The sequence below is a fragment of the Manihot esculenta genome, chromosome 15 (genome assembly GCF_001659605.2).
Source record: "Manihot esculenta cultivar AM560-2 chromosome 15, M.esculenta_v8, whole genome shotgun sequence".
Taxonomy (NCBI): domain Eukaryota; kingdom Viridiplantae; phylum Streptophyta; class Magnoliopsida; order Malpighiales; family Euphorbiaceae; genus Manihot; species Manihot esculenta.
The window spans coordinates 32,186,437-32,205,269 of NC_035175.2; the positions used below are offsets into that span (position 1 = coordinate 32,186,437).

The 18,833-nt window shown below is 41.2% G+C and overlaps 1 non-coding gene across 1 annotated transcript; it reads right to left on the reverse strand.

Annotated features, from left to right (window-relative positions):
• Positions 1-7,271: 7,271 nt before the first annotated feature.
• LOC122722010 lies at positions 7,272-7,378 on the reverse strand. The gene has a single exon (XR_006348860.1). It is a non-coding gene; the product is annotated as a small nucleolar RNA R71 (small nucleolar RNA).
• Positions 7,379-18,833: the final 11,455 nt, after the last annotated feature.

The following is an 18,833-nucleotide window of genomic DNA, read 5'->3' on the forward strand; positions in this document are numbered from 1 at the left end:
AAGAGGTTCGTGGTGGTAACATTTGAGTACTTTTCCAAGTGGCCAGAAGCTGAGGCTATTCCTAATATCACGAGGAAAATAGTGGAGTTTGTATTGGGAAACATTATATGCTAGTTCAGAATACCCAGGATCTTGATTTCAAATAATGAGTAGTAGTTTAATTGCAAAGTCATCAAGGATTTTACTCGAAATATGGGGATATGGCACAAGTTCTCCTCAGTAGCCCATCCACAAACAAATGGCTAGACTAAGGTGACAAATAGAGATATTCTCCAAGGACTGAAGAAGTGATTAGATAGAGCCAAAAAGAATTGGGCCACAGAGCTATCGAGCTTTTTGTGAGCATTTCAAACCACACCTCCAACATCTACGAAAGAGACCCCATTCTAATTGGCCTATGGAATAGAAGCAGTAGTCCCTATAGTTCAATTTAATGATGAAAGCCTCAATGATGGAAAGCTAAGAAGCAACCTCGACGCCCTTAAGGAAATTAGAGACGAAGCACAAATACAAATAGTAGCTTTCTAGCAAAGGACAGCTAGGTATTACAATCGGAAGGCTCATGAGAGAAATCTAAAAGTTAGTGATTTAGCTTTGAGAAAGCTAGAGGCAACTGAAAACAGGGCCGCTGTGGGCAAACTAGCACTGACTTGGGAAGGACCTTTTTGAGTTACAAAGGTTGTCAAGCTGGGAGTATACAGATTTGAAGATTCGCAAGGAAATCCAAAACCCCATTCTTTCAACATCTAGCACTTTAAAAAGTACTTTTAATAGAAATATTAATATAATATTGATGTAGTGGAAATAAAATTCCCTTCCTTGTTTCTTTTAACTCTAGAAGGTTTGATTTGAAAATGCAAGCATGATGTGAGGAAAAAATCCCAACCATGGGCATCGATTTTGAAAATTGACCCCTAGTGCTAAATAAGCCGAGTTGAGGAATGAAATAGGAAAAAATCCCAACCGCGGCAGGCACTAATCTCGAAAATTGACCCCTAGTGCCAAATAAGCGAAGCTAAGGAATGAAACAAGGAAAAATCCTAACCATGGCAGGCACCAGTCTCAAAAATTAACCCTTGGTGACAAATAAGCCGAGTTGAGGAATGAAGCAGGGAAAAATCCCAACCAAAGCAAGCACCAGCCTCGAAAATTGACCTTTGGTGCCAAATAAGTCGAGTTGAGGAACAAGGCAAAGAAAAATCCAACCATGGCATGCACTAGTCTTGGAAATTAACCCCTGGTGCCAAATAAGCTGAGTTGAGGAATAAAACAAAGAAAAACTCAACTACAGCAGGCACCGGCCTCGAAAATTAACCCCTGGTGCCAAATAAGCCAAGTTGAGAAGTAAAAGAAGAAGACTCCAATTACGGCAGGCACTGACCTCAGAATTGACCCGTGGTGCCAAGTAAGTCGACTTGAAAAGTAAGACAAAGAAAATCTTGAACTTGATAGACACTAGCCTTGAAAAATGACTTCGATATCAAATGAACAGAGTAATTGCTTAACTCATGAAATTCAATAATGCTCGATATGAAAATAGGTTACATCATAAGATAACTTTTCTATTAGCAAATAAGTCGAGCTCAATTACTCGCTCAAAAGATTAACTTAGTTAGTTGAATTATAAAATATTTAGTTGACGACATCCCAATTAGTTATGGAGTACATTAAACTTCCAAGCGCATTAAAATAACATATCTCAAAAACAAGACAATAAGATTATGCAGAAAGTCCAAAAAATAAAAATTTTATTCATTGTTTAGCTACATCCATAGAATTGGTAATAGAAGTAGCAGGGTTGGAGTCAAACTCAAGAGCTCGGAAGTCGGCCAGTGGAACAGATGGGGCATCTCTAGCAGCTTTAAGGCCTTAATTGTAGCCTGAAGAGAACATGCAAAAGGCCTCCTCGTAAATCTTTTACTTGAGCTCTTCTGAGTTCTTAAACTCTTGGACCCGCTCCTCGCAGGCCTGATTAACCCTTTCTTCAGCAACCTTGGCATCCCTCAGCAAAGAAGCACACCTGCCTTCCAGAGTAGAGACCTCATGGCGAAGTTATTGTTGTTGGAGTTAGGAGTTCTCCATCATAAGGGTTAGGCCCTTCAAATCCTCAGCTTGTTTGCAGAGTTCATTCTAGAGAACAGTGATGCAGGCCATAACTTCATCGTGCTGCCTTCAGGTCTCTTCTAAGGAAGACAGTAGAGCGAGGGCCTCATCCTATTGGAGCTCTACCACAGATGCCTGCTAGGATGATCAGATGGCCTCTTCCCTTAGCTCCTCCAACTACCTAGTAAGGTCAGCAACTTGCCCTTTGAAGTTGAAAATGTGCTCGTGAGACACCATTGAGGCAGCTAAGTTTTCGTCCTATCTCTCCTCCTCAATACGACAGTCCATAGAGCTTTGAATAGATCAATTTTGAGCATCGATCTCCATGAAAGTTCCTAAAGATTGTCAAAAGAGAAATGATGTCAACGAATAAGAAATAGAACTAAAATGTTGAAAGAAAGGGAGGATGGCTTACCATGAGGAGCAGCTCTCTCAAATTATCCCTAAGAGCCTACAAAAAACACGTACTGCAAGCTGATTACTGCTTAATGGAGCAAGCCAGACTACAGAAAAATCCTAGAAAATGAGGTTTAGAGATGTCTGGTACACCACCAAACACCTTGTTACACAGCAACTCTGTTATAGATGTCGGCGTGGAATCTACATCAATCTTGCTAGAATTTAGTATATCATTGTCTAAGGCAGAAGATAGGCTAATGATAGAGCATATTTTAGTCCACTTTATCATTATATTCTTGATGTTTATTTGCATATTTTCTGCCTAATTTTGCAATTTTAATCATGTTTTGCAGATAATAGGTGTAAAGAGACAATCTGGTGAAAATGCTCTTAAAACTGCCAAAAAGTGCCAAATATGGAAAGTGCCAAATAAGGAAAGTTTTCAGAAAAGGAAAGTTTTCAAATAAGGAAAGTGCAGAAGCAAAAGCCAATAAGGAAAGCTCAGTCAGAAGATTATTTGAAATTCAAATCGCAGATCTTTCTTTCCTTGTTCAAAGATGTGCACACACTGCAGCAGTCATATCTTTCTATTTAAGCAGCAAGATTTCATGAAAACGCACTTGCCTCTTCTGCATTCAACATTCAAAATTCAAACGAAGGCTCCATCTAAAAAGGAAAGGCTGGACAGATTCACTTTCCCTTCTACACATCCATCCACGCGTGACAACTTCCCTCTGTAGAGCATCCGCGCGCGCCTCTTGCCTTCTGAAGAGCTTGCAACACGATTCTTTCCTTTTCAGACACAACTTGGGCAGCAAGCACCTCTTGGGCAGCAAGGGCAGCATGTAAGGACCTAGGGCAATACTTTCAACTATAAAAAGACACATAAGGAGCCTCCCCACAGCTTTTTCCAGACCCCCTTGGACACACCTATGGGATTGCAAGTGACACTATCTCTTCTTCTTCCTTTCTTTAATTTTTGGTTTTTGATTCAGTCATGAGTGGCTGAAACCTTTTATTCTAGTTGAAGATTGGTTGAAACTTTGGTTGTTTTATGGATTGTGAGATCTGAACACACATTGTTTGTCTTTTGGTTATTCAATATTCATACAGTTCATGCTTGATTCTATTATTGCTTTGTTATTTTGATCAAATTGGCCACTTGATTATTGATTGCAAGGTAATATATTATTAGTTTGGATAATTTTAAGTCCATAATTGCTTTGATTATTCAAACATAAGAACACTTGGTGTGAAAACTAAGGAAATTATATGATCTAGCAACATCTCATGCGTTTGAGTAGTTAGGATTGGATCTCTCTCTCTCTTCATGCAGTTAACAATTGTTTGATGCCTAAGGCCCAAGGACGTTCCTTGGCAATTTGTTAATTAGTAATTAATTAGAGGACATTCCCTAATTGGTTTAATCATAAGGAGAGACATGGTGGTGAGAAGCGTTTTCCATCTCCATAACTAATCTATTGAATCAATCAAAAGAACATAAGTTTCAATGATCAATCCAAACAACTGAAGTGGATCCAACTCTTCAACTAGACCTTTCTCATATTTGATTTACCTTTTATTTTATTATTCGCTTATTTAATTTGTAACGACCTGAAAATCGGACCGCTACCGGCGCTAGGATCCAGGTCGGCATAAGGCCGCCGGGACCTGTAGCAAGCCTAACATTTAACGTGTGAACCTGTTTAATCCCATACATGATCAACAATATACATAAAAATTAAAACTTTTCTTTCATTCATTCTCTCATACACCAAACTCAACCTGTGCATGCACTGAACATAAACATAACCATAAACATTGACCCCTCTTTGGGATCTCATCAATGCCCCAATGGGTGACATAACATGTGTTGAGTTGGTTTACATAAACATCATAAAACATCTAAGATCATGTACTAAAAGGGATAACAACATTCTATGGTCAAGCACACCTCTAACATCCATGAACATCATTACATTACATTTCTATACTGTACTTATACATGATTATACTAAACATAATATCTCAACATTATTCATGTCCACACTATCTATTACATAACCAAGACTTCATTACTCTTGCTGACCTCCTGGTCTACCCTATACCTGCAAACCTGGGGGTTAAGGGAGAGGGGTGAGCTACTAGAGCCCAGTGAGCAGAATAATAAAACATTTATATTAAAGGTTCATGCTTTCATGGAATGCATCACATCACAACTAATCATATCAAGGATGAACTTGTCACCACTTAGCCCTCTACATTTTTCCAACTATGCCAGGGGCGTAGTGCAGGCCACACCTGGTCTTCCTCTTATACATAACATATCATACATGACCAACTGTGCCGGGGGCGTAGTGCAGGCCACACCCGGTCTTTCTCTTACATAGTGCCAGGGGCGTAGTGCAGGCCACACCTGGACTTCCATATCATATCATCATGTCATAGCATATGAGGGCTAATGGGTCATTCAACATTCATCCACATCAACAACATTTTATGCAATGCAACATATTCGTGAATTCTAATGCATACATCCTAATATATATCACATGGCATTCATGATGCGTGAGTCATGCTGAACTTTCATTAAATTTCTCAATTTAAAACATTAAGTTTAGTTCCACTCACCTCTGGCTGAAGCTCTACTGACTCTGAAGCGACTGACTCACTGCTGGGGTCCTCGGTTCCTCGGGTCCGAACCTACACTGGTGGACTCAAATGAGGGACCAAACATCTATGATCAAAACTCTAAAATACTCCCCAAAAACCCCCTAAAACACCTTGAAACAATCACATAAATCATGCAAAGGAGGGCTGGACAGGGCACTTTCGGCGGCAGGTTCGGCGGCCGAAAGGCCCTCTAGAGGCGAAAGTCAGGCAGGTTCGGCGGCACCTTCGGCGACCGAAACTCCCAGACAGAGACGAAACTCATGCATGTTCGGCGGCACTTTTGGCGGCCAAAACTGCCCTCCAGAGACGAAAGTCCTCTTTCAGGGGCAGGCTTCGGCAGTCGAAGGCTGCTCCCACAAGCGGGTTCGGCGGCCGAACCTGAGTTTCTCCAAAGTGGCAGAAACTCAGCTCCAACATGCACAAACGCCTCCCAAACCTTTCAACATGCATAAACCTATTCTACAACATGCATACTCAAGCATACAAGCTCCTAGGGGCTTCAAACTATCCTAAACCCCATCTACAATACATCAAACAACCCACATTGTTCATAAATATACATAAACTCAAAAACATAACCATAACCTATCATGCATTTCTACCCCATAGATCTTCATAAAACTAGTTTAAATCATGCAAGAAAGGTTGGATCTAAGCTTACCTCTTGAAGATCGAGAGGAAAGATGATCCTGGCTTGGAGGTATGGAGAAATCCACTCTTTGGTCTCCAAGCTTCCAAACTTGCTCTTTTTGCTTAAAACTCTTCAAATCAACATAAAGCTTGTTAAAATATGAAAGATCGGAGGAAAAACATCAAAAACGAACCAAAGGAGAGCATGAACTCACCGTGGCCGAAAATGGGGAGAAAACTCGCCCGTTTCGGCCATGGAGCTCTTATATAGGGCTGGCAGACCACATTTCGGCAGCCGAACGTGCCCCCACATCTCATCCAAGTTCGGCGGCCGAACATGAGGTTCGGCGGCCGAACCTGGAAATGCCTCATTGGTCTTTTTCATTTAAAAACTCAATTCCTTTTTGCTTAAATTCATAAAATACGTTAAAACATTCTATAAAAACATGATTTTACCCTTCTAGATGTTTCCGACATCCGCGTTTCCACCGGACAGTAGGAATTCCGATACCGGAGTCTAGCCGGGTATTACATAATTGCTCTCAGTAGTTGCTTAATCAAATCAATCTCAAAACCCTCCATTTTAATTTTATTGCACTTTATTTTCATTTTGCTTTCAGTTAATTGCTTTCAGTTTCTCATTCAATTAATTCTCTTGGTCTTGTTAAGAGAAATAGATAAGTTTTCAATTCTCTGTGGATTCTATCATTCACCACTATATGCAGTAGTAATATTGTTGATAACCGAAAAGGTTATTTTTGACCGGCTTCGACAACCGTGAGTCAAAAATTGGCGCCGTTGCCGGGGAATTGATTTAACTTGTTTATTTTTCTTTCATGACCAGATCTGAACATAGGGATACTCTGCCTTACGATCTGAAAATTGAACGCACTCTCAGAAGACTTGGAAAGTAAGTAGTTTCGCCTGAAGAAGCTCCCATCGCACCTGAAGGAGTCCCCTGCGCAGAACACTCATCTGAAACCATTGAACCACACCACCAAGCCGCACCAATGGCTGAACCTCATGCCCAACGTGCTGCTCATAATGGACATACTGTCCATGACCAAATAATTCAAGAAAATCCAACCATGAGAGCCCCAATGCCAAGGGAAAGAACCATGAGAGAATTGGCAACACCTATAGGTGATCAAGCACCTCTTTGCATCACCTATCCACCTCTGACAGTTCCATTTGAACTGAAAACAGGTTTGATCCATCTTCTCCCTAAGTTTAGAGGTCTAGAAAATGAAAGTCCACACAAGCACTTGAAAGAATTTAATATTGTCTATTCATCTATGAGACCTCAAGGTATTTCTGAAGATCATGTTAAGTTAAGAGCTTTTCCTTTTTCACTTGATGATTATGCTAAGGATTGGCTATTTTACTTACCACCTGGATCTATTACTTCTTAGGATGACATGGTAACAACTTTCTTAAATAAATATTTCCCAACTCATAAGGCTATTGGTGTTAGAAGAGAAATCTCAAGCATTAGACAGAAACCATCTGAAGATTTATATGATTATTGGGAAAGATTTAAAAGGTTGTGTACAGGTTGCCCTCAACATGAGATTTCAGATAAGGCACTCATAGAATTCTTCTATGGAGGCCTACTTTCATCAAAAAGGAGATTTATTGATGTAGCCTGTGGAGGATCCATTGCAGACAAGACACCTAGGGAGATGAGAGAGTTGATCTCAACACTTGCAGCCTCATCTAGGCAATATGGAGAAGAAAAGCAATTGCAGAGAGGAGTCAATGAGGTAAGTTCATCTCCTATTTCTGAACTGACATCTTTTATGAAAGATTTTGCCATAGAACTAGTTCAACAGGTTCAAGCATCCTAGCCACCTAGGCCATGTGGGATCTGTGCATATGTAGGACATCCAACTGATCAATGTCCTACACTTTATAAGTATGACCAACCAGCGCATGCGTTTGAAAGATTCAATAGTCAGCCTGGACATACATTTGGATGATTCTATGAACAGCCAAGACATGATCCATACTATAACACATACAATCCAAGTTGGGGAGCTTATCCAGACTTCAGTTATGCAGAGGTTAACATTTACCAGGATTATCAAGGATATCAAGCCCAACCAGAACCTCCAAGTACCAACCAGCACCTTGAGAAAATGATGGAGACATTAGCAAGTTCTATGCAAAGCATCCAACAGCACCTAGGACAATTGGCCACCTCAATGAATGCAAGCATGCTAAGAAGAGAGGAAGAGTTTCAAGATGATGAGACAGATGATGAAAGCTCGCAAGTACAAGAATAAGCTGCTGAAGAGAAACAACCAGAATACTGTTTTTCCAAACAAACCGGTCAAACAGAACTTACTGATAGTTTAGATATCATTGATTTTTTGAGCAAAGATGTCTTTTATATAAATCAAGATGATATACTAAACAATGATCTATGCAGGGAAGAAAGCCAGAAAGAGCTAGAACTGAAGGACACTGTTTGTTGCATCCAACAGGTGGACTGCAGCCATGCGCAGAATGAACAGAAGCAGATCGCACCACTTCAGCTTGATGCGCAGATCAACCTTGCACAGACAGAAAGCATTCCAGGCACGCCTCTTTAGCTTGAACCACAGGATAGTCATCCCTTTCATGTGAGTCCTGCGCAGAAAGAGGAATCGAAAACCAGTTCAGCCATAGATCCAACGCAAACAGCCCATGCGCACAAGAAACAAATGGTATTCCAAGCACCTAAACCAAAGGACCATGCAGATCAATGCCTGCCCAAACCTCCGGATAAGGTAGATTTTGTTTTGCCTGAATTCAGTACTAAATTGCAGCTAGCTATAGAGAAACATGAATTGGAGTTCAAAGTGCTGCCCAATCATCTCAAAAATGCAAACATAAGGGCTAGAGGCACACCTCATCTGAAAGAGGAGAAGCTAATCATGTTACTTCATGAGTACATGGAAGAAATAGGATGGTTCATGACCAAATCAAAAGGAGTGCTACACTTTCTACTCAATGCAGTTGGGACTCTTTTCCCTTGCCCAATTACTTGAGTCTTGATCAAGTGGATCGCACCATGCACACCACACCCCAGGGGAGTACTCGGTTTCCTTTGCTCTTTTATGTTTCTTATATATTGAGGGCAATGCATGATTTAGGTGTGGGGGTGCATATCTTTGAACTTCTTCTTCTTCTTCTTCTTCTTTTCCTTTCAGTTTTATGTGAAATTTTTTTTTTCCTTTCAGAATTGCAATTTTTCTTTCAGTTTTCCCTTTCAGATTTGCAATTTTCCCTTTTGTTTCAGTTCATGCGATTTTTTTTTATTTTTCTTCCAGTTTATTTTTATTTATGCTTTCAATAACACACACAACCACAATCTTCTTCTTTTTGTTTTGCTCTACTCAAACTGATAGACTATGTTGGATGAGCTTCTCTTTCCATGACCGCATTGATGTGATGACTCTTTAAACTATGTTGAATCAATTGCAGTGAGTTATATTCATGATTGAGAATTACCTTTTGAATTGAATCTTTGAGCTTGCCATGGTGAAAAATGTATTGATGACACTCATTAGAGAGAATAAATTGAAATTTGTGTGAATAAACTTAACATGACTTGATTTAGCAATTGGTGTTGATTTGTCCAATGCATTGATTAAAGAAATTCAGCAAAGGCTTAGACTTCATAAGCACAATTGAAAACTGTTCCAATGGTTGAAAGACTATGAACAGAGCTAGTAGCCACTTGGACAGGTGACCAACTGAGTAACTGGGGGTGGGTATCACCAATATGTACATTCACGTCAAAAGGTTGGTGACTTTTTCAAGCAAAACTTAAGTGCAAAAGGCTGAACATAGTACTTCAAGGTAAGGGCAAATCACTCTGAAAGCTAGAAAAAGTCTTAACTGAACAAGAACATGTGCATGCGTAATCTCTCTCTTGAGTAAAACAAATCCTAGCCATGGTAAGTAAAGGGAAACAAGGAAAGAAAGTGAGTAATCTTCATGCATATATTCTTCACTGCAATGATTCAAAATAGGTGTCTTGAGTAAGAGCTTAAGTGGAAATAAGATCAAGTAGCAAAGAAAGCTTGTTTGATTAAGTTTATTTGCTTGAGGACAAGCAAAAGGCTAGATGTGGGGGTATTTGATAGAGTATATTTTAGTCCACTTTATCATTATGTTCTTGATGTTGATTTGCATCTTTTCTGCCTAATTTTGTGGTTTTAATCATGTTTTGCAGATAATAGGTGTAAAGAGACAATCTGGTGAAAATGCTCTTAAAACTGCCAAAAAGTGCCAAATATGGAAAGTGCCAAATAAGGAAAGTTTTCAAATAAGGAAAGTTTTCAGAAAAGGAAAGTTTTCAAATAAGGAAAGTGCAGAAGCAAAAGCCAATAAGGAAAGCTCAGTCAAAAGATTATTTGAAATTCAAATCGAAGATTTTTCTTTCCTTGTTCAAAGATGTGCACACACTCCAGCAGTCGTATCTTCCTATTTAGGTAGCAAGATTTCATAAAGACGCACTTGCCTCTTCTGCATTCAGCATTCAAAATTCAAACGAAGGCTCCATCTAAAAAGGAAAGACTGGACATATTCACTTTCCCTTCTGCACATCCATCGGCGTGCGCCAACTTCCCTCTGTAGAGCATCCGCGCACGCCTCTTGCCTTCTGAAGAGCTTGCAACGCGATTCTTTCCTTTTCAGACACAACTTGGGCAGCAAGCACCTCTTGGGCAGCAATGGCAGCATGGAAGGACCTAGGGCAATACTTTCAACTATAAAAAGACACATAAGGAGCCTCCCCACAGCTTTTTCCAGACCCCCTTAGACACACCTACGGGATTGCAAGTGACACCATCTCTTCTTCTTCCTTTCTTTAATTTTTGGTTTTTGATTCAGCCATGAGTGGCTAAAACCTTTTATTCTAGTTGAAGATTGGTTGAAACTTTGGTTGTTTTATGGATTGTGAGATCTGAACACACATTGTTTGTCTTTTGGTTATTCAATATTCATATAGTTCATGCTTGATTCTATTATTGCTTTGTTATTTTGATCAAATTGGCCACTTGATTATTGATTGCAAGGTAATATATTGTTAGTTTGGATAATTTTAAGTCTGTAATTGCTTTGATTATTCAAACATAAGAACACTTGGTGTGAAAACTAAGGAAATTGTATGATCTAGCAACATCTCATGCGTTTGAGTAGTTAGGATTGGATCTCTCTCTCTCTTCATGCAGTTAACAATTGTTTGATGCCTAAGGCCCAAGACGTTCCTTGGCAATTTGTTAATTAGTAATTAATTAGAGGATGTTCCCTAATTGGTTTAATCATAAGGAGAGACAGGGTGTGAGAAGTGTTTTCCATCTCCATAAGTAATCTATTGAATCAATCAAAAGAACATAAGTTTCAATGATCAATCCAAACAACTGAAGTGGATTCAACTCTTCAACTAGACCTTTCTCATACTTGATTTACCTTTTATTTTATTATTCTCTTATTTAATTGCTCTCAGTAGTTGCTTAATCAAATTTTATTGCACTTTATTTTCATTTTGCTTTCAGTTAATTGCTTTCAGTTTCTCATTCAGTTAATTCTCTTGGTCTTGTTAAGAAAAATAGATAAGTTTTCAATTCTCTGTGGATTCGATCCTTCACCACTATCTGCAGTAGTAATATTATTGATAACCAAAAAGGTTATTTTTAACCGGCTTCGACAACCGCGAGTCAGCTAACGAGGTTCGACCTCAGCAAGAACATAAGTCCTAGCCCGCTTAGCTGGATGGTCCTTGATAACTTTGTTTCCTCCAACAGAAGGAGGAGGTGAGGCATTCTGAACAAGCAAATCTACATCTTTCTTCGAACTCTCCTCCCTCGATTCACTCATGACAATGAGGTCTGTAGGGACTGTCTTAGAGACAGCTGAACAGGATGTTAGGAAATTCAGAGATTTACTGCAACCCAAACACGCAGCGGAAAAATAAAAATCTTTGTTTTCCTTCCCGGGATCTATGTACTTCGTTTAATTCAAAAGGAAGTATAAGCTACTAACCTATTAGATATTGACGAAAAGATACAATCTCGAACTCAAGGTGCTGCTTTTCAACGAACACCCGCTATGGTATCCATACGAACGTCTCTTATCCTTCTGGAGTACTAGCTCACGCTGATGGATAAGCTATGTGCTTTTCGATCTGCAGCTCAAAATGTTTTTCCCCCAAAAAACTGTCTCCCCACTATTCGCAGCAGGAGTTATATACGTTTTAAGTCTTTCAGTTTTCCCACAACTCTTTTCGTGAAAGAGTTGTGTTCATAACTAACTATCACAATCTCGCAGATACTCAAATATCTTATGTGATAGAGTTGTGTTCATAACCAACTATCACAATCTCACAGATACTCAAATATATTATGTGATAGAGTCCTTTATCTGTAACAGTTACAGATAGACTGCAGATTCTTTTAAATATTATTATCTCATAATAATAATTAATATTAATAATAACATTTTTATTATTATTAATTATACTAATAGGCTTTTAGCCCATTAATATAAGTTATGGTCAATGTCAAACTTATAATGTTCAAACTTATGATTTTTCTATCTCTAAGTAGACTAATAAATTCAAATGATATTGATCACACTATCAATTCATTTGAGCACGGCCATGCATTTCTTAGTCTCACTTATCGAGGGGTCCAGAAGATATCTCTCTCAAAGAGAGGGACAAATTCTATCTTAATTGTTCAATATCCTCTACATAATTTTTATTATGCTCAATCATAACCTTTATGATTGTCCGATTAAAGACAATGTTTGGTTATGTCAAAACATAACTGTCCTTATGTTAAAAACTATGACAATCTCAAGTCAAAGGATTAAGACATAACTATTTTGAGATTCACTTATGACAATAACCCATGTAGTGATCTCAGTGCGGGTCCATCCAATACTTTGTTGTAATACCCGGCGAGAGTCCGGCATCGGACTTCCTGTCGTCCGGTGGAATCCAAGATGTCGAAATTCTCTAGACGGGTAGGATTTATGTTTTTCTAAGTCATGAAGTATGTTTTCATGTTTTCAAGTTAAATGGAACTAAGTTTTTGAAAGAAAAGAACCAAGGCAGAAAAGTCAGGTTCGGCCGCCGAAGGTGACATTCGTCCGCTGAACATGCATGGCTTTCGGTTTCACGATAGGCCGCCGAAGGTGGTCTGGCCAGCCACCTATAAAAGGCCCTCAGTCGGTTGAAAGGATAAGCTTTGCCGTTTCTTTCCCTTTCTGAGGTGAGACCTTGTCCTTCTTCAGTCTTCTTCATGTTTTCATTTCATCATGCAAAGATTTGATTGATTTTTATGGTTTTTTGAAGGTTTTGAGCTAAAAACACAAAGTTGTGAAGTTTGGAGAGTTTGAAGGAGAGTTGCTCCAAAACTCCACGTTAGGATCGTTCATCTTCTTGGTTTCAAGAGGTAAGTGAAGATCCTGAGCTTGTTTTTATGTTTTATGGAAGGTTTTTAAGGTTTTGGGGGAGAGTTGCATGAATAGGGTTAAAAGAGAGTTTTTGGTGTTTTGTTGATAAAAGCTTGTATATGTGTTATATGTTTGTGTTGTTGGGGTTTTAAGGTAGTTTCTGACCCCTTTGAGCATATGCTTAGGTATATGCATGTTGAGGAATTGAGATGGTTGAGTTTTAGAGAATTTGGTGCATTTTGGCGTGAGGCAGAGCAAGGTTCTGCCTTGCTGATGAACCCAGCTTCGGCCGCCGAAGAAAGGTTCGGCCGCCGAAGAAAGGTTCGGCCGCCGAAGAAAGGTTCGGCCGCTGAATGTGCTGAGGAGGTGGCTTCGGCTGCCCAAGCTTGCCCCCGAGCTTTTGGACTTTCGGCTCTGGAGGGGAGTTTCGGCCGCCGAAGGTGCCGCCGAAGGTTGGAGACTTTCATCTCTGGAGTACCTTTCAGTCCCCGAAACTTGCCCCCGAAAGGGTTCGGCTGCCGAAAGTTGAGATTCGGCCGCCGAAGGTGCTTGAGTTTCGGCTCTAGAGAGGACTTTCGGCCGCCGAACCTGCCGCCGAAAGTGTTCTGTCCAGCCTTCCTTTGCATGGATGTTTGAGTGAGTTTAAGGGGATTCTTAGGAAGGTTAATAGAGTTGTTCTTGAGTTAGTTTGGTCCCTCATTTGAGTTTATCTGTGCCTACACAGACCACAGGAACCAGAGAGAGCAGCAGTGAGTACTGCTCCAGCGTTTCAGAGCCTGCAGAGTCAGTCCAGATAGTCAGAGGTGAGTGGAACTAAACTTAACTCTTTTAATTGAGCAATGGAATGTTTTTAGCATATGTCATGCATCATGGGTATGCAGTAGGTTGATTGCATTAGAATTCATGAATATGTTACATTGCATAGTTATTTGTTGATGTGGGTGAATGCTGAATGATCCAATAGTCACTGAGATAAGTCCAGGAGCCTTTGACTACGCCCTGGCAGGTATAGTAAAGTCCAGGAGCCTTTGACTACGCCCTGGCAATGGTAAGTACAGGTGTTATATACACATATACATATATGAGACAGGAAATCCAGGTGCCTTTGACTACGCCCTGGTATGAGATACTGGGACTATTTGGTGACAGGTTTACCCTTGATGTGGATTGTCTGTGTTATGATGCATTCCATAAGATCATATTTTAATGATATGTTTTACTATTCTACTCACTGGGCTATAGAGCTCATCCCACTCCCTTAACCCCAGTCTTGCAGGTTCAGTGTACAGTGTACAGGGGAAGTTCAGAGCAGAGTACAGGAAGAGAGAAGAGTTTTGTAATAGCTTAGAGTGGACATGTAATATGAAAGAGATGTACTAGTTGTGTTTAAGTTGTGCTTGACTTAGTTATTTTGTGTTGTAAATCTTTTGTTATGTACATGATCTGTATATGTATCTATGTTGTACAGAGTATGTGAAAAACCAGGCTTAACAGGTATGAGTTAACCCATCTAGAGCAAGCTCTAGTCAGGGGTACAGAGTACAGAGTATAGAGTACAGAGATAGTGCATGCACAGGTTAAGCCTTGGGTCAGAAAAGAGTTTTATTTTTTTCACAGAAAATGTATGATCATGTATGAGATTTACAGGTGCATAGAGAGTATAGCAGGCTTGCTACGGGTTCTGGCGGCCTTAAGCCGACCTGAATCCTAGCGCCGGTGACGGTCCATTTTGGGGTCGTTACAGATTGGTATCAGAGCCCTAGGTTCATATGATCGGACCTATAGAGAGAGTGTCGGGCTCATAGAGGTTAGAAGTGGTCAAGCACAATAGGGAATCATGTCCACTAGGATGGGATGTTGCGTCCTATCTATTTGATGCTATGATTTATGCATATGCTTTATTGTTATATGTGGTACTTATATGTTGTGCTATGTCTGTTTTCAGAGAGGTGAGATGAGAGGAACTCGTCGATCAGCTCGATTGACTGGAGTCCCACCAGATAATGAGAGAATAGATGCTCGTCCTCCTGCATTGCCAAGGGCAAGGTCTCAGAGATCTAGCAGGGAAGGTACGTCAATAGACCCTAAAAGGTCTGTAGACGAGAGCAGAAGAGGTACAGTGAGAGGTGGAAGATCAGAGGAAATGAGGGAGGCCATGGAGATTGACCAGTCTCTAGATGAAAGCATGAGTGTAGGCAGATCTGATGAAGGTATGGGAGAGTCGCAGGGAGGTGTTCAGGCCTCAGGTTTTGACTATTCATCCTTTCCTCAGGACCCAGGGTATTCGATGGAAGGTATGTTGGAGTACTCTAGTTTTATCCCATATCCTACTTACATGCCATATATGCCTTATCCTCATTATTACCCACCATATCCTATGTATCCACCTTCCCCTACCCATCCAAGTGTAGCACACCCAGAGCTAAATGAACCAGTACCTCCACCACCACAACCAGAACCAATAGCTCCTGTTGCCCAAAGACATCAACCTAGCTCATCTGGAGGTAAGGTGCAAATGACAGAGTACTTGAAATTGGATGCTCCTAAATTCAATCCGGGAGATGATCCATTTGAATACCTCAGATCAGTTAGGATGATAACCAGTGAATTGGGAGCTGATGATAGTAGAGCCATTGAGATGGCAGGGTTCACACTGAAATGTAAGAAAGCCAGAGAATGGTTCAAGAACTATATAGAGCCCAGGATTGACAGTATGTCATGGGGAGAGTTCGCCAATGAGTTTGCAGGGTGGGCTTTTCCTAATAGCTCCAGGGAAATGAAAGTAATAGAATTTGAGCAGTTGAGACAGACAGACGAGATGAGTGTTGACGAGTTTACAGATAAGTTCCTGGATTTGCTTCAGTATGTGGGTCAAGCCTATGATACTGACCAGAAGAAGGCAAGGAGATATACTATGAGATTGCATCCCAGGTATTCTTCCTTAATTCTTCCAGCAGAAATGGAGAGTTTTCACTCGATAGTAGATGCAGCCAGGAAAATGGAAGCAAGTGCCAATATTCAGAGACAGTCAAAGGCACAGGCTTCGGGTTCTAAGGCCCCCAGTTCAGCGACTTCAGGTAGCAAGAGATGGGATAGAGCAAAAGGAACAAAGAGTAAGTTCTGGAATAAAGTCAAGTCTGGTCTGGGAATAGGTAGTGGCGCAAGCTCTGGCGCAAGCAGTTCAGTCTGTAGAAGATGTGGGAGACCACATAAGGGAGCTTGTCAGTTGGGATCTTCAGCCTGTTTTAGGTGTGGACAGGAAGGGCATTTTGCTCGAGATTGTCCTCAGATGACTTTTGCACCATCCCAGCAGATGAGTTCAGGCAGTGTAGTACAGCCAGCAGCTCCAGCCGTACCTCAGAGTAATGGCAAAGGTAGAGGGAGAGGGGCAGCCTCTACTTCAGCAGCAGGTTCCCGAGGTGGAAATCCGGTAGCCCCAGCACGGATTTTCACTGTGACACAGGAGGAGGCTAACACGTCGAACACAGTGGTGTCAGGTAATCTCATCATTGGGTGTTCATATGTGTATGCTTTAATAGACCCCGGTGCTTCTCATTCCTTTATTGCTTCGAGAGCCATAGAGAGATTGGGTTTGATGATTTCTGAGTTAGAGTATCCTCTCTGGGTCAGTGGACCCAAATGTGACCCATCAGTGGCAGTGTCAGTCTGTCATTTCAGTCCAGTGTTCATAGAGGGTAGATGCCTTCCAGCTGACCTTGTGGTTCTAGACTTGACAGATTTTGATGTCATTCTAGGGATGGATTGGTTATCTGCATATGGTGCGACCTTGGACTGTAGAGAGAAGGTAGTTAGTCTCAGAGACCAGGATGGGTCAGAGTGTGTCTTCAGAGGAGACAGGAGGGGTACACCCAGAGGTTTGATTTCAGCCCTTCAGGCTCGTCGTTTGCTTCGGAGGGGTTGTCAAGGGTTTGTAGCTCATGTGAGAGAGCTAGACAGCCAGGTTAGGGAACAGCCGCAGTACCAGTAGTCCGAGAGTTTCTCGATGTGTTCCCAGACGACTTACCAGGACTACCACCTGATAGGGAGATAGACCAGTTTCTCGATGTGTTCACCCAGGAGCCACCAAGATGTATCAGGATCTGAAGAGGGTCTATTGGTGGCAAGCCATGAAGAAAGAAGTGGCGCAGTTCGTGACAGCCTATGAGGTTTGTCAGAGGGTGAAACTGGAACATCAGAAGCCGGCTGGAATGCTTAACCCACTGCCGATTCCAGAATGGAAATGGGAAAACATAGCTATGGATTCTGTAGTGGGCTTACCGGCAACGTCCAACAGGATAGACTCCATATGGGTGATTATGGACAGACTCACGAAATCTGCTCATTTCATTCCAGTTAGGAGTAACTATTCTGTGGACAAGTTAGCACAGGTATATCTGGATGAGATAGTGAGATTACATGGAGTTCCAGTGTCTATAGTGTCAGACAGAGGACCTCAGTTCACCTCCAGATTCTGGCGAAGTCTGTAGAGTGCGATGGGCACGAGGTTGGATTTTAGCACTGCTTTCCATCCGTAGACTGATGGACAGTCAGAGAGGACCATCCAGACCATAGAGGATATGCTCCGAATGTGTGTGTTAGACTTTGGTGGTTCTTGGAGGCAGCATCTACCTCTGGTGGAGTTTGCCTACAATAACAGCCATCATGCTAGCATAGGGATGGCTCCTTATGAAGCATTATACGGGAGGAAGTGCAGATCACCTGTTTGCTGGGAAGAGGTAGGAGAGAAAGCTCTTGCAGGGCCAGAGTTAGTAGAGATAACCAGTAGAATAGTGCCTATGATCAGAGAGAGGATCAGAACAGCTCAGAGTCGACAGAAAAGCTATGCGGACGTTCGCAGAAAGCAGATAGAATTTTAGGAGGGTAGTATGGTATTGCTGAAAGTGTCTCCAATGAAAGGAGTGGTTTGTTTTGGAAAGAAGGGTAAGCTAGCTCCACGATACATTGGACCCTTTGAGATCTTACAGAGGATCGGGAATGTGTCGTATAAGCTAGATTTACCTACTTCTATGGAGAGAATTCACCCGGTATTTCATGTTTCTATTCTACGACAGTTTGTGTCAGATCCAGATCAGGTTATGAGTGCACCTGATGTGGAGGTTCTTGGAGATCTCACGTATATAGAGCAGCCAGTGCGGATTCTTGACACACAGATCAGACAGCTAAGGAACAAGGAAATTCCAATGGTGAAAGTCCTGTGGAACCACTATAATTTAGAAAAATGCACCTGGGAGACGCGAGAGTCTATGCTTCAGCAGTATCCATATCTGTTTTGAGGTTAGTTTCCTCCTTTTTATGTGTTTATTGTTTGTTTTAGGAACATCCGAGGATGAATGTTCTTAAGGGGGGGAGAATGTAATACCCGGTGAGAGTCCGGTATCGGACTTCCTGTCGTCCGGTGGAATCCAAGATGTCGGAATTCTCTAGACGGGTAGGATTTATGTTTTTCTAAGTCATGAAGTATGTTTTCATGTTTTCCAGTTAAATGGAACTAAGTTTTTGAAAGAAAAGAACCAAGGCAGAAAAGCCAGGTTCGGCCGCTGAAGGTGACATTCGGCCGC